This window comes from Eriocheir sinensis, chromosome 7 (assembly GCF_024679095.1).
Source record: "Eriocheir sinensis breed Jianghai 21 chromosome 7, ASM2467909v1, whole genome shotgun sequence".
NCBI lineage: Eukaryota > Metazoa > Arthropoda > Malacostraca > Decapoda > Varunidae > Eriocheir > Eriocheir sinensis.
In genome coordinates, this window is record NC_066515.1 from 10,597,057 (window position 1) to 10,607,634 (window position 10,578).

The following is a 10,578-nucleotide window of genomic DNA, read 5'->3' on the forward strand; positions in this document are numbered from 1 at the left end:
CACACACACACACACACACACACACACACACACACACACCAGCCATGCATGTATCTTCATGTTTTTCTCCTCCATTTCTTTCCTCATTATTGTCTCGTTACCTCCTCTATTTTTTGTTCTTTCGTGTATCTCGTGTTGCTGTGTTATTTTGGGGACTTGTTCGTTTTAACTCTCGCAGTCACTTTTGTTTTTGTTCTGTGCACGTGATTTGATCGTTTCCGTCTCTCGTTGATCTAGTTTCACTTGTCCAGATTTTTTGAAGTGCTTTTTTTATCTCTTGTTTCCAATTATATGTTTTTCCTTTTATAGTCTCTGCCTGTGACGATAACAGCACAGCGCTTTCCTTTTTTTTATATTGTTAATTTTCAATTATTCAGTTTTTGGGTGTGTGTGTGAGCTAATGTGTATGTGCTGAGTAACTCTTTCTTTTCTCTTTTACGTGCCTTTTATAATAATGTATTGCCGCTGATCCTTCACTGTTATGCATTTTTCCTTTTTCATATTTCCCTTTTGCGTTATTGTGCGTGTGTGTTTCTAGTGCTGCAGTCCTTTAGTGTGTGTGTTGCAGTTTTTCCCGCTCTTCCATCTTGTCATTTTTTTTAAAAAAAATTTAGTTTGCGTGAATGCGTCCGTCTGTCGCTGTAACTTTTCTTTCTTTCCTTTTGTGTGTGTGTCGATTTTTTGACGTGCTGCCGCTCATTCTATCATGTTTTTTTGTGTGTTTTTTTTCCACTCATGTGTGTTCATGTATTGCCGCTCATCTGGTCACTTCGTTATTCATTTTGTGGTATTTTTCTGACTGCTTCCTTTCCATTTTCCTCTGTGTGCACCCGTCGCTGTAGCTTTTCTGTTCCTCTTTTTCTGACCCCGCTGCGCGCCCTCAACTTTGTTATTCATTTTGTGTCCTCGTCGGGGGTTGCGTTGCAATCGTCGTCATCCGTGTCTCTCATTCCTTCTTTTTTGTGTGTTATTTTATATTTAATATCTCTACGAATGTCACACATGCAGGTTGGGTAAAGGTGATATTGGGCATACACTCAGCTGCGCGTTGCGTCAGCATTCACCTTGATCTCTTTCTCTTTTGAGTTTGCGGTGGGTAATAACACATTACCCCGGGACAGCGGGCTGGTATGCCACCCGGGTTCGCAAAGTTTATCTTCCTTGGGCTTCTCCGGGTACTCATTTATCGACCAATCCTCAAAGGTGGATGTAGTGGTGAGCTGGGGGGCTCAGCTCACTGTCTGGCCAGGTTTGAACCAGAGCCCGAGGATTGTTTGCTAGGCGTTCTAGCCACTACGCCTCGGGGACGCAAACGCGAAGCTTCTTTTTTTTCTAGGAGGGAGGAGGGATGATTAATGAAAACTACGTTGTCTCTCGTATATATTCATACACGTAAGGAAAATAGTTGCATGTGCAGCTTGGGAAGGGCAGGCAAGGAAGAGGGGAAGACTAGACACAGATGGGCGGAGTATGGTACGACACTCGTAGGGGAATACGGGAGATTTTTTTTTTTTTTTTTTTTTTTTTGGCGTTGTCTGTAGCACCGGTAGGTTCTCTTGAGGAACTTTTCAAAGTTTTAGACGACCTCAACCCACGAGTGGCACAGGCGAATTTTATTTATGTGGTTGCCGTGATATATGACTATTGCTTGGCCCATGCTGGCATCGGTGCTGACCTTCGTTGACCTTTGTTACCCGAACAAAACTTTCCTTCACTGTTTCTCGATGGTTATCATACCCTCTCTTTACTTCACCTTCCCACCTTCCTAACCCTCCAATATCTGATACTCGACGCGGGGCCACTTGAGCGTTTTCCCGGAATCTGCTTGTCACTAGTTTCACTTTCCCTTCATCCTTTTCAGCTCTATAACTAATCTCTCTTTCCTCATAGTTCAATCTACGTACTTCCCTCTCATTCACCTATATATAGGAGGTCTCTCTCTCTCTCTCTCTCTCTCTCTCTCTCTCTCATTATGATAAGGATCAAAGAACTATCGCTACTGTTCACAAAGGCGTCCCCGCCTCCTCGCCCCCTTGGACTGACTCCTGCAGCGTCAAACTTCACTCTTCTCCACAAAGCGCCGCCTATAAACACGCCTCTTCGCGCCGCCACCGTCAGGAGTCGAGGGCCATTGATTGCCGATGTATGGACGGCGGCGGCGGTGAAGGAGGCGGCGGCTGATAAGGTGTTCGTGGCGTTGGAAAAATGTGTGAAAGAATTTGAGAATAAAACCGAAAAAGTGAACTGGTGAGAGAAGGAGGCGGGGAGAGGGAAAAGAAAGGAAGGGAAGACAGACAAGACAAGGGGAGGGTAAGGTGAGAGTATTAGTCAAGAAAGAAGAAAGGAAGGAAGTGGGTGTGGGGGAGAGGAGAGAGTCAGAGATGAAAAGGAATCCTTCAACCTAGAGAGAGGAAAGTATGAAGGGGAAGATCAAGGAGGGAGGTATATTAGCCGAGAGAGAGAGAGAGAGAGAGAGAGAGAGAGAGAGAGAGAGAGAGAGAGAGAGAGAGAGAGAGAGAGAGAGAGAGAGAGAGAGAATGGAAATAGATACAGAAGGTTAAAATAATAAAAGAAAGGAAGACAAAAAAGATAAGGGGAGGAAAAGGGAATAACATTGGTAAAAAAAGAGGAAAAGAGGGAGAGGGGTGAGAGGAGAGGCAGGGATAGAAGGGAATCATTCTATCAGGGGAGAGGTAGGTATGAAGTGGAGAGAGCAAGGAAGAATATTAGCCACCAGGTGAGAGAGGGAGCGAAGGAAGGAAGAAGGGAAGAAAAGAGACGGATGGGATGGGGCCGGGTATAAAGCATATTACCCGGCAGAAGGGAAGACAGAAGGAAAGCAGAATAAAAAGAAGGAGAAGGAAAGAAACGGAAAAGGATGAAAGGATGGTTGACATGGTAGTGATTGACTGATGGAACCTGGAATAAAAGTGGAAAGGAACACTTTAAGCACATGTATCTCTTCTGCCTCCTCCTCCTTCACCCTCTCCTCCTCCTCTTTCTCCTACAACAGCAACAACAAGACACACACAAACACACACTTCCACAAGCAGCAGGAACGTGTCTGTATAGCGTGGTAAAGAGCAAACATGAGCCCACACGACAGTTCTCGCGTCTGTCAGCTTGTTTAGGAGAAACGGTCGCGAGGGTGATGTCTGCATGGGCGCGGTGATGTGCAAGGCGAGAGTGTATGACGGTGAGGGAGCTGACGATGGCTGCCACACTGAATAAGACTGTACATACGACCTTACCGAGAGAGAGAGAGAGAGAGAGAGAGAGAGAGAGAGAGAGAGAGAGAGTAATAATAATAATAATAATAATAATAATAATAATAATAATAATAATAATAATAATAATGATAATAATAATGTATTTCTACTGAACGTGGTTATTCTGCTTCAGTCACATTCACATTGTAGAGTTCATGATTATAATCTTATACATAGTTGTTCAGAATAATGTGTACAGTAGAATGCGGACATGCAGGCGTACAGATATACACGCTTACGCTTACACACACACACACACACACACACACACACACACATACACACACACACACACACACACATTTACACATTCCCAAAAATATAAGTACATATATAGATATACATTTCCAGTACACTTTGCACATATAGACAGTAATGTTAATTATGGATTATTTAGTAAATATTTTTTTAACTTTAATTTAAAATGGAGCACGTTATTCGTGTGTTTTATGTCAGGAGGTAACATATTAGGGCCGTCCACACTTAGCGCTCTCCTTCCCGAGTCTGTATTAGTTTTAGGGACAAATAGATGTTGTTGTTGTCTTGTGCTGCTATTTGTCATGCTGTTAACAGTTGGGGGAGTTAAGAAGAAGCATAGCTGCTCTGTTCATGGTAATTTGTTTCTTTATATTTAGCCATTGAAGTTCATTGAGTATTGGTGTGACGATCATACTTCCTGACGCTGCCATCTGCAACTTTGGCTGCAAAGTTCTGCAATCTTTGAGCCTTCTTCATCAGTGAATTATTTGTGGTGCCCCAGATTATGTTGCACTAGTTTAGAGTACTTAAAACAAGAGATTTGATGACGGCGATACGGATGGACTTATCAAAAGTAATTTTTAATTTTATTTAAGTAGAAGAGGGCACCCATGACCCTTTATGTTTGACTGATGTGTTTGTCGAAAATCATGTATTGATCCAGGAAAATACCGAGATTTTTAACATAGGTGGAGCGTTGATTTATACTGTCTTCAAATTGGATGGTGGTGTTACTCGGTATTTTTTATATAATCTGACGTGTCCCTATAACTATGCACCGAGTCGTTTTGGTGTTTAGCATTAGACCATTTTCTGGAAAATATTTCTTTTGGTGATTAGACTTCCCAGTTCACTTAATTTGCCACTATGAAGGAACTGGGCATCGTCAGCGTATTATACTAATAGGCAATTCTTTATATGAGCAGACACATCATTGATAAAGATGTTAATTAATATAGGTCCTAAAACAGACCCCTGAGGGACGACGTAAGTAACTTTGGTTATGGAGGAAACAGTGTTGTTAATGCGGACGGATTGTGTTCAGTTTGTCACCGCGGTTCATTAAAAGAGCTTAAACAACAAATACTTCAGCCACTAACTAACATATTCAACCGGTCAGTTCAACTGAACAAGGTCTCGGAAGACTGGAAGATGGCGAACGTAACACCGATTTTCAAAAAAGGCGACAAAAGCGTTGCATTAAACTACAGGCCCATAAGTTTGACGTCAGTGGTAGGAAGAATACTTGAAAAGATTATTAAAGACAAACTTGTTAAGTTTCTAGAAGACAATAATATAATCTCCGACTCCCAGCATGGCTTCAGGAACAGGCGCTCCTGACTGACGAATTTATCAGAATTCTTCCAAGGTATATATAAGAACTGGGATGCCCACATCCCCAGTGATGTTATATACGTGGACTTTCAGAAAGCCTTCGACAAGGTACCGCACGATCGACTGCACTCGGCTGCACTCGGCGGGCATTAGAGCCAATCTGATCGCGTGGATAAGAGATTGGCTCACCGACAGAAAACAACTAGTACTACTCAACGGACAGCCTTCCGATTGGCTTCCAGTCACTAGTGGAGTGCCTCAAGGGTCAAAGCTAGGGCCCATTCTCTTTATCATATATATCAATGACCTAGAATCAAGACTTAAATCCAAAATATCGAAATTTGCTGACGACACCAAAGTGGATAGAAAGGCCCTCACAAAGACCGACTGCGAAATCATTCAGAAAGACCTCAATCAGATTATCGAATGGTCGGAAAAATGGCAAATGTCCTTTAATGTCGACAAATGCAGAGTCATGCTTGGGTTCAGAAACAGTAACCACACATACATCATGAATGGGAAACCTCTGCAGGCGATGCAGAAGGAAAAGGATCTTGGAGTCACTATCAGCAGTGACCTGAAACACGCGAATCACTGTAAAAAAGCATATAACAAAGCCAACACTATGCTCTGGTTTAGCGAGAAACTTCGAGTGTAAAACGCCAGACGTGATGTTATCCTTCTATAATTCCATGGTCAGACCGCACCTCGAGTGAGCAGTACAGTTTTGGTCTCCTAATTACAGAAATGACATTGATTTACTGGAAAGGATTCAACGACGCGCCACGGTGATGATTCCAACCATAAGGGCTCAACCGTACGAGCAACGACTCGAGCGACTCAATCTCTTTACATTGGAGAAAAGACGCCTACGAGGGGATATGATTCAAGTCTTCAAGTACCTGAAAAACTTCAATAACGTCGATTACTCCAAATTCTTTGAACGGTCTACCCTACCCATTCAGTCGAGTCGATGTAACACAGACATTGGAAGGAGTTTCTTTTCAAACTGAGTCGTCCGCCTCTGGAACAATTTTCCCTCAGGAGTAGTAAATACGAATATCATCAACTCCTTCAAATATCGAATCGACCGTCACTTCGCTGCGTCGGGAGTAAATTGAATATCGAGGCGCTTCCATCTGCTCCACAATATCGAGGTGCTTTCATCTGCTCCTCAAGCCCCAAGTGGCTGTCGAGCAGATTAAATCACCAAAGCGGGCGACCTCGTAATGAGCCAATAGGCTTTCTGTTGCCTGCATTTTCATGTTTCCATGTTTCCCTGAAGAAATTATCAAACCAAAAGTAATCTACTTTATTTTGGAGGAGTTTTTTTTTAGAGTATGCTGTGATTTCCGTTATCATACGCCTTGGAGAACTCGCAAAGGGTTAAGAGAGATATGCGTTTATTATCCATATTATCGTAAATCTTGTCCGTTATAAATGTGAGCGCAGTTTCTGTGGAGAGTTTGGGTCGGAATCCATGATGCGTATTTCAGAGAGAGAGAGAGAGAGAGAGAGAGAGAGAGAGAGAGAGAGAGAGAGAGAGAGAGAGAGAGAGAGAGAGAGAGACCCCAGCTGCTGGCCAGTATCTTCGCCGGGAAGATGGAGGTGGAAAACCCCGTACAGTCACCGCCACATCTAGAACATCAGTGCGAGGAGACTGTCACGAAGATGAAGGTGACACAGGTGTTGGTCGAGCGCCTGCTGCGAGGGCTGGATACCCAGAAGGCGACCGGCCCCGATGACCTCAGCCCGCACCTGCTGCAGCAGTGTGCCCACGAGTTGGCTGCCCCTCTCACCACAGTCTTCTCTGCCTGCCTCCGGGAAAACCCCTGGCCATCGAGGTGGAAAGAGGCTCGGGTGGTTCTCGTCCACAGGAGGAGCTCCAGGTCTGACCCCAAAAACTACCGGCCCATCCCCCTGCTGTCTGTGGTGGGGAAAGTGTTGGAGAGGATTGTGGCAGACGTAGTCTGTCGACACCTCAAGGACAATTACCTCCTCTCGGACCAGCAGTATGGGTTCAGACTTGGCCAGTCCACCTCCGATCTACTGATGCTCCTCACCAAGAACTGGCAGGACGCCCTTGACGACGGCCTGGGCACTCGTGGTAGCCCTGGACATAGCGGGTGCCTTTGACAGGGTGTGGCACGGAGGTCTCCTTGAAAAACTCCGTGCTAAGGGCATTCAAGGCGACTTCCTTCAGCTCATGAGAGACTACCTTCAAGGAAGGACCCTCCAGGTTGTCGTCAACGGGCAGACGTCCGACTCCTTGCCAGTGGAGGCATCAGTGCCACAGGGCTCAGTGCTGGGGCCAGTTCTGTGGAACATATAATTATGTGGACGACCTTCTCCGGCAGCTGCCAGCATTCTCAGCTTACGCTGATGACTGCACCCTCTCCTGCACCTACCTCTGACAAGACAGTGGGCGAGCTGCTGACGAGATCAATCAGCAGCTGAGGGTGCTACAGGAGTGGGGTGCCCGCTGGCAGGTGACCTTTGCCCCAGAGAAGACCCAGGCAATGGTGGTCTCTCGATCCCCCACTGCCGGGCCAGCAGTGGAGGGGAAGCTAAGCTTTGGTGGCGTCCCCTTCCCACTCCAGGAATCCGTCAAGACTCTGGGAGTGGAAGTGGATCGAGGGCTACGGTTTGACAGCCACATCAAACACATTGCCCAAAAGGCCTCCCACAGAGTCTCCTGCCTGCGAAGGGTGGCCAGCTTCCTCGACAGAAAAGGGAGGCTGTTGCTCTACAAGGCCCAGATACGGCCTTACTTAGAGTATGCTGCCCTCTCTTGGATGTCGTGTGCTGCCTCGCACAGCGGGAGACTCGACGCCATCCAGAGACGAGCACTGCGACTGGTGGATGCGGCAGACCCCCCAACCGGGCAGGAAACTCTTAGCTCCGTCGACTGTTTGGAACACCGCAGGGACGTAGCTGCTCTTGTGGTGCTTCACAAGGCACAAGTGCAGGGAGTGCCACATCTGGCGGGCCTACGCCAACCTCCGAGAGTCACCACGCGGGACACGAGAACGGTGCTATCCCGTGGTGACGCAGTGGAGGTGCCGCGTTCCCGTACCAGCCAGCACCAACGCACCTTTTCGGGAAGAGTCTGCCGGATGTGGAACATGTTCACGGCCTGTGTTCCAAACATCCGGGAAATGAACACCCAAAAAATAAAACTGTCGGCCCACCAATGGAGGGGCTCACTCCCCACTCCAGTGACACTCGTGGTGGAGCAGTGACACGAGTGCAGTGCGTACACACTTGTATTCTGTATTGTATGTTTTTTTTGTATATATATATATATATATATATATATATATATATATATATATATATATATATATATATATATATATATATATATATATATATATATAGCTATTTTTTATATAGACTTTATTCTGTCCTTTGAATAGGCAGGACACGACAGTGCACCTTTGTGTCTGTAAATAGTGTATATGTATCTATGTTCAAATAAAGAGAGAGAGAGAGAGAGAGAGAGAGAGAGAGAGAGAGAGAGAGAGAGAGAGAGAGAGAGAGAGAGAGAGAGATTGAAGATAAGAAATTAAGTGGTAGCTGCAGAGAAAGGAAACATGAAGTAATAAGATCAAGGAACGGAAGAAGAAAAGGAGGGAAGATGCGAAAAGAAAGGATAAACGAATGAATGGATGAAAGGTAAATAAGGAGAGAGTAAACATGGGAAGGTGTAAGAGAGATGAAAATAGAAAGGAAATAGGAAGGACGAGAAGTGACAAGTGGTTAAGGAAGACAGAGAAGAGTAAGGAATCCGAAAGAGGAGAAAGGAGGGGAAGAAAGGAGGAAAGTATGGAATGTGGGTGTAAATATAGGACTGAAGGAGAGAAAGAAAATGCGGAGAGAGAAAGCAAGAAGCAAAATAAACCAAAGCTAGAGAAGAAAGAATGGAAAAAAGAACGGACGGGGGGGGAGATAAGTGGAGGGCAGAGAAGAGAAATAAAAGACTGAGAGACGATGGAGAGAGGAGGGGAGGAGGAGTTACGGTTGGGCAGGGAGGAGTTAGTGAGGAGGGAGGAGGATTAACGTGAGGCATATAGGTAAAAAAATCAAGGGGAAGGAAACTCAGGCCTGAGGGGTGAGCGGTGACTGACACGGGGGATGGGGGGATGGGAGGGAGAGAGAGAGAGAGAGAGAGAGAGAGAGAGAGAGAGAGAGAGAGAGAGAGAGAGAGAGAGAGAGAGAGAGAGAAAGGTGGAGTGGATGGAAGGAAGGAGGGAAGGAAGGAAGGAAAGGGAGAAGGAAAGTGCCAGTACAGAATATTGGGAAGTAGGGGATTAGAAAAGAGTGGAAAGAGCAGCATAAAAGAGGGTAGGGGTAGAGATGAGAGACAGGATATTTGGAAGTGAGTATTAAGAAAGGGCGGGAGGCACAGAAGAGGGAAAGAGGCGTGACTGGGAAACATAAAGTGGGAAAGTAAAGGATGACGACAGAAGAGAGAAGAAAAGAAAAGAAAGAAGAGGTCAATGAGGAACGAAAGGAGAAATGGGGAAAGAAGAGTAAAAAAAAGGAAGGAGAAAGACACCAGAGGAGGGAATAGAGAAGGAAATGAAGTGAAAGGAAAAGAAGAGTAAAGAAGAGAAGTGTGAACGAATGAGCTTGAGAACAAAAAAGGAGAGACGAAGGGTATTAGGTATGAAAAAAAGCATGAGAGAGGATGATGAGAAAATAATGGAAGAAGAAGGTGAAAAGGCTGACAAGGAAAGTGAGGGAGGAAAACAATAAATAAAATAATGGAGAAGGGGAGAGATGGAGGAGTATGACAAGGAAAAACAGAGGAAGATATTTTTTTTTTTTTTTTGTACATCAAAGGAGACAGCTCAAGGGCACCAAAAAAGTAAACAATAATAAAAAAGCCCGCTACTCACTGCTCACAAAAATAATCTAAAGAGGTGGCCGAAAGAGAGGTCAATTTCGGGAGGAGAGGCGTCTAGATACCCTTCTCTTGAAAGAGTTCAAGTCGTAGGCAGGAGGAAATACAGAAGAAGGAAGATTGTTCCAGAGTTTGCCAGCGTGAGGGATGAAAGAGTGAAGATGCTGGTTAACTCTTGCATAAGGGGTTTGGACAGTATAGGGATGAGCATGAGTAGAAAGTCGCGTGCAGCGGGGCCGCGGGAGGGGGGGAGGCATGCAGTTAGCATGTTCAGAAGAGCAGTCAGCATGAAAATATCGATAGAAGATAGAAAGAGAGGCAACATGGCGGCGGAAATTAAGAGGTAGAAGACTATCAGTTAGAGGAGGAGAGCTGATCTTAGACTCCACTCTGTCCAAGAGAGCTGTGTGAGTGGAGCCCCCTCACACGCGAGATGCATACTCCATGCGAGGGCGGACAATGCCCCTGTATATGGATAGCAACTGTGCGGGGGAGAAGAACTGGCGGAGACGATACAGAACGCCCAACCTCGAGGAAGCTGATTTAGTGAGAGAAAAGATGTGAAGTTTCCAGTTAAGATTTTGAGTTAAGGATAGACCGAGGATGTTTAGTGTTGAAGATGGTGACAGCTGAGTGTTGTCGAAGAATAGGGGATAGGTGTTTTGAAGATTGTGTCGAGTTGATAGGTGGAGAAGGAGGGTTTTTGAGGCATTGAAGGACACAAGGTTCCTTTTACCCCAATCGGAAATGATAGTAAGGTCTGAGGTTAAGCGTTCTGCAGCCTCCAGCCTTGAGTCATGTAATTCC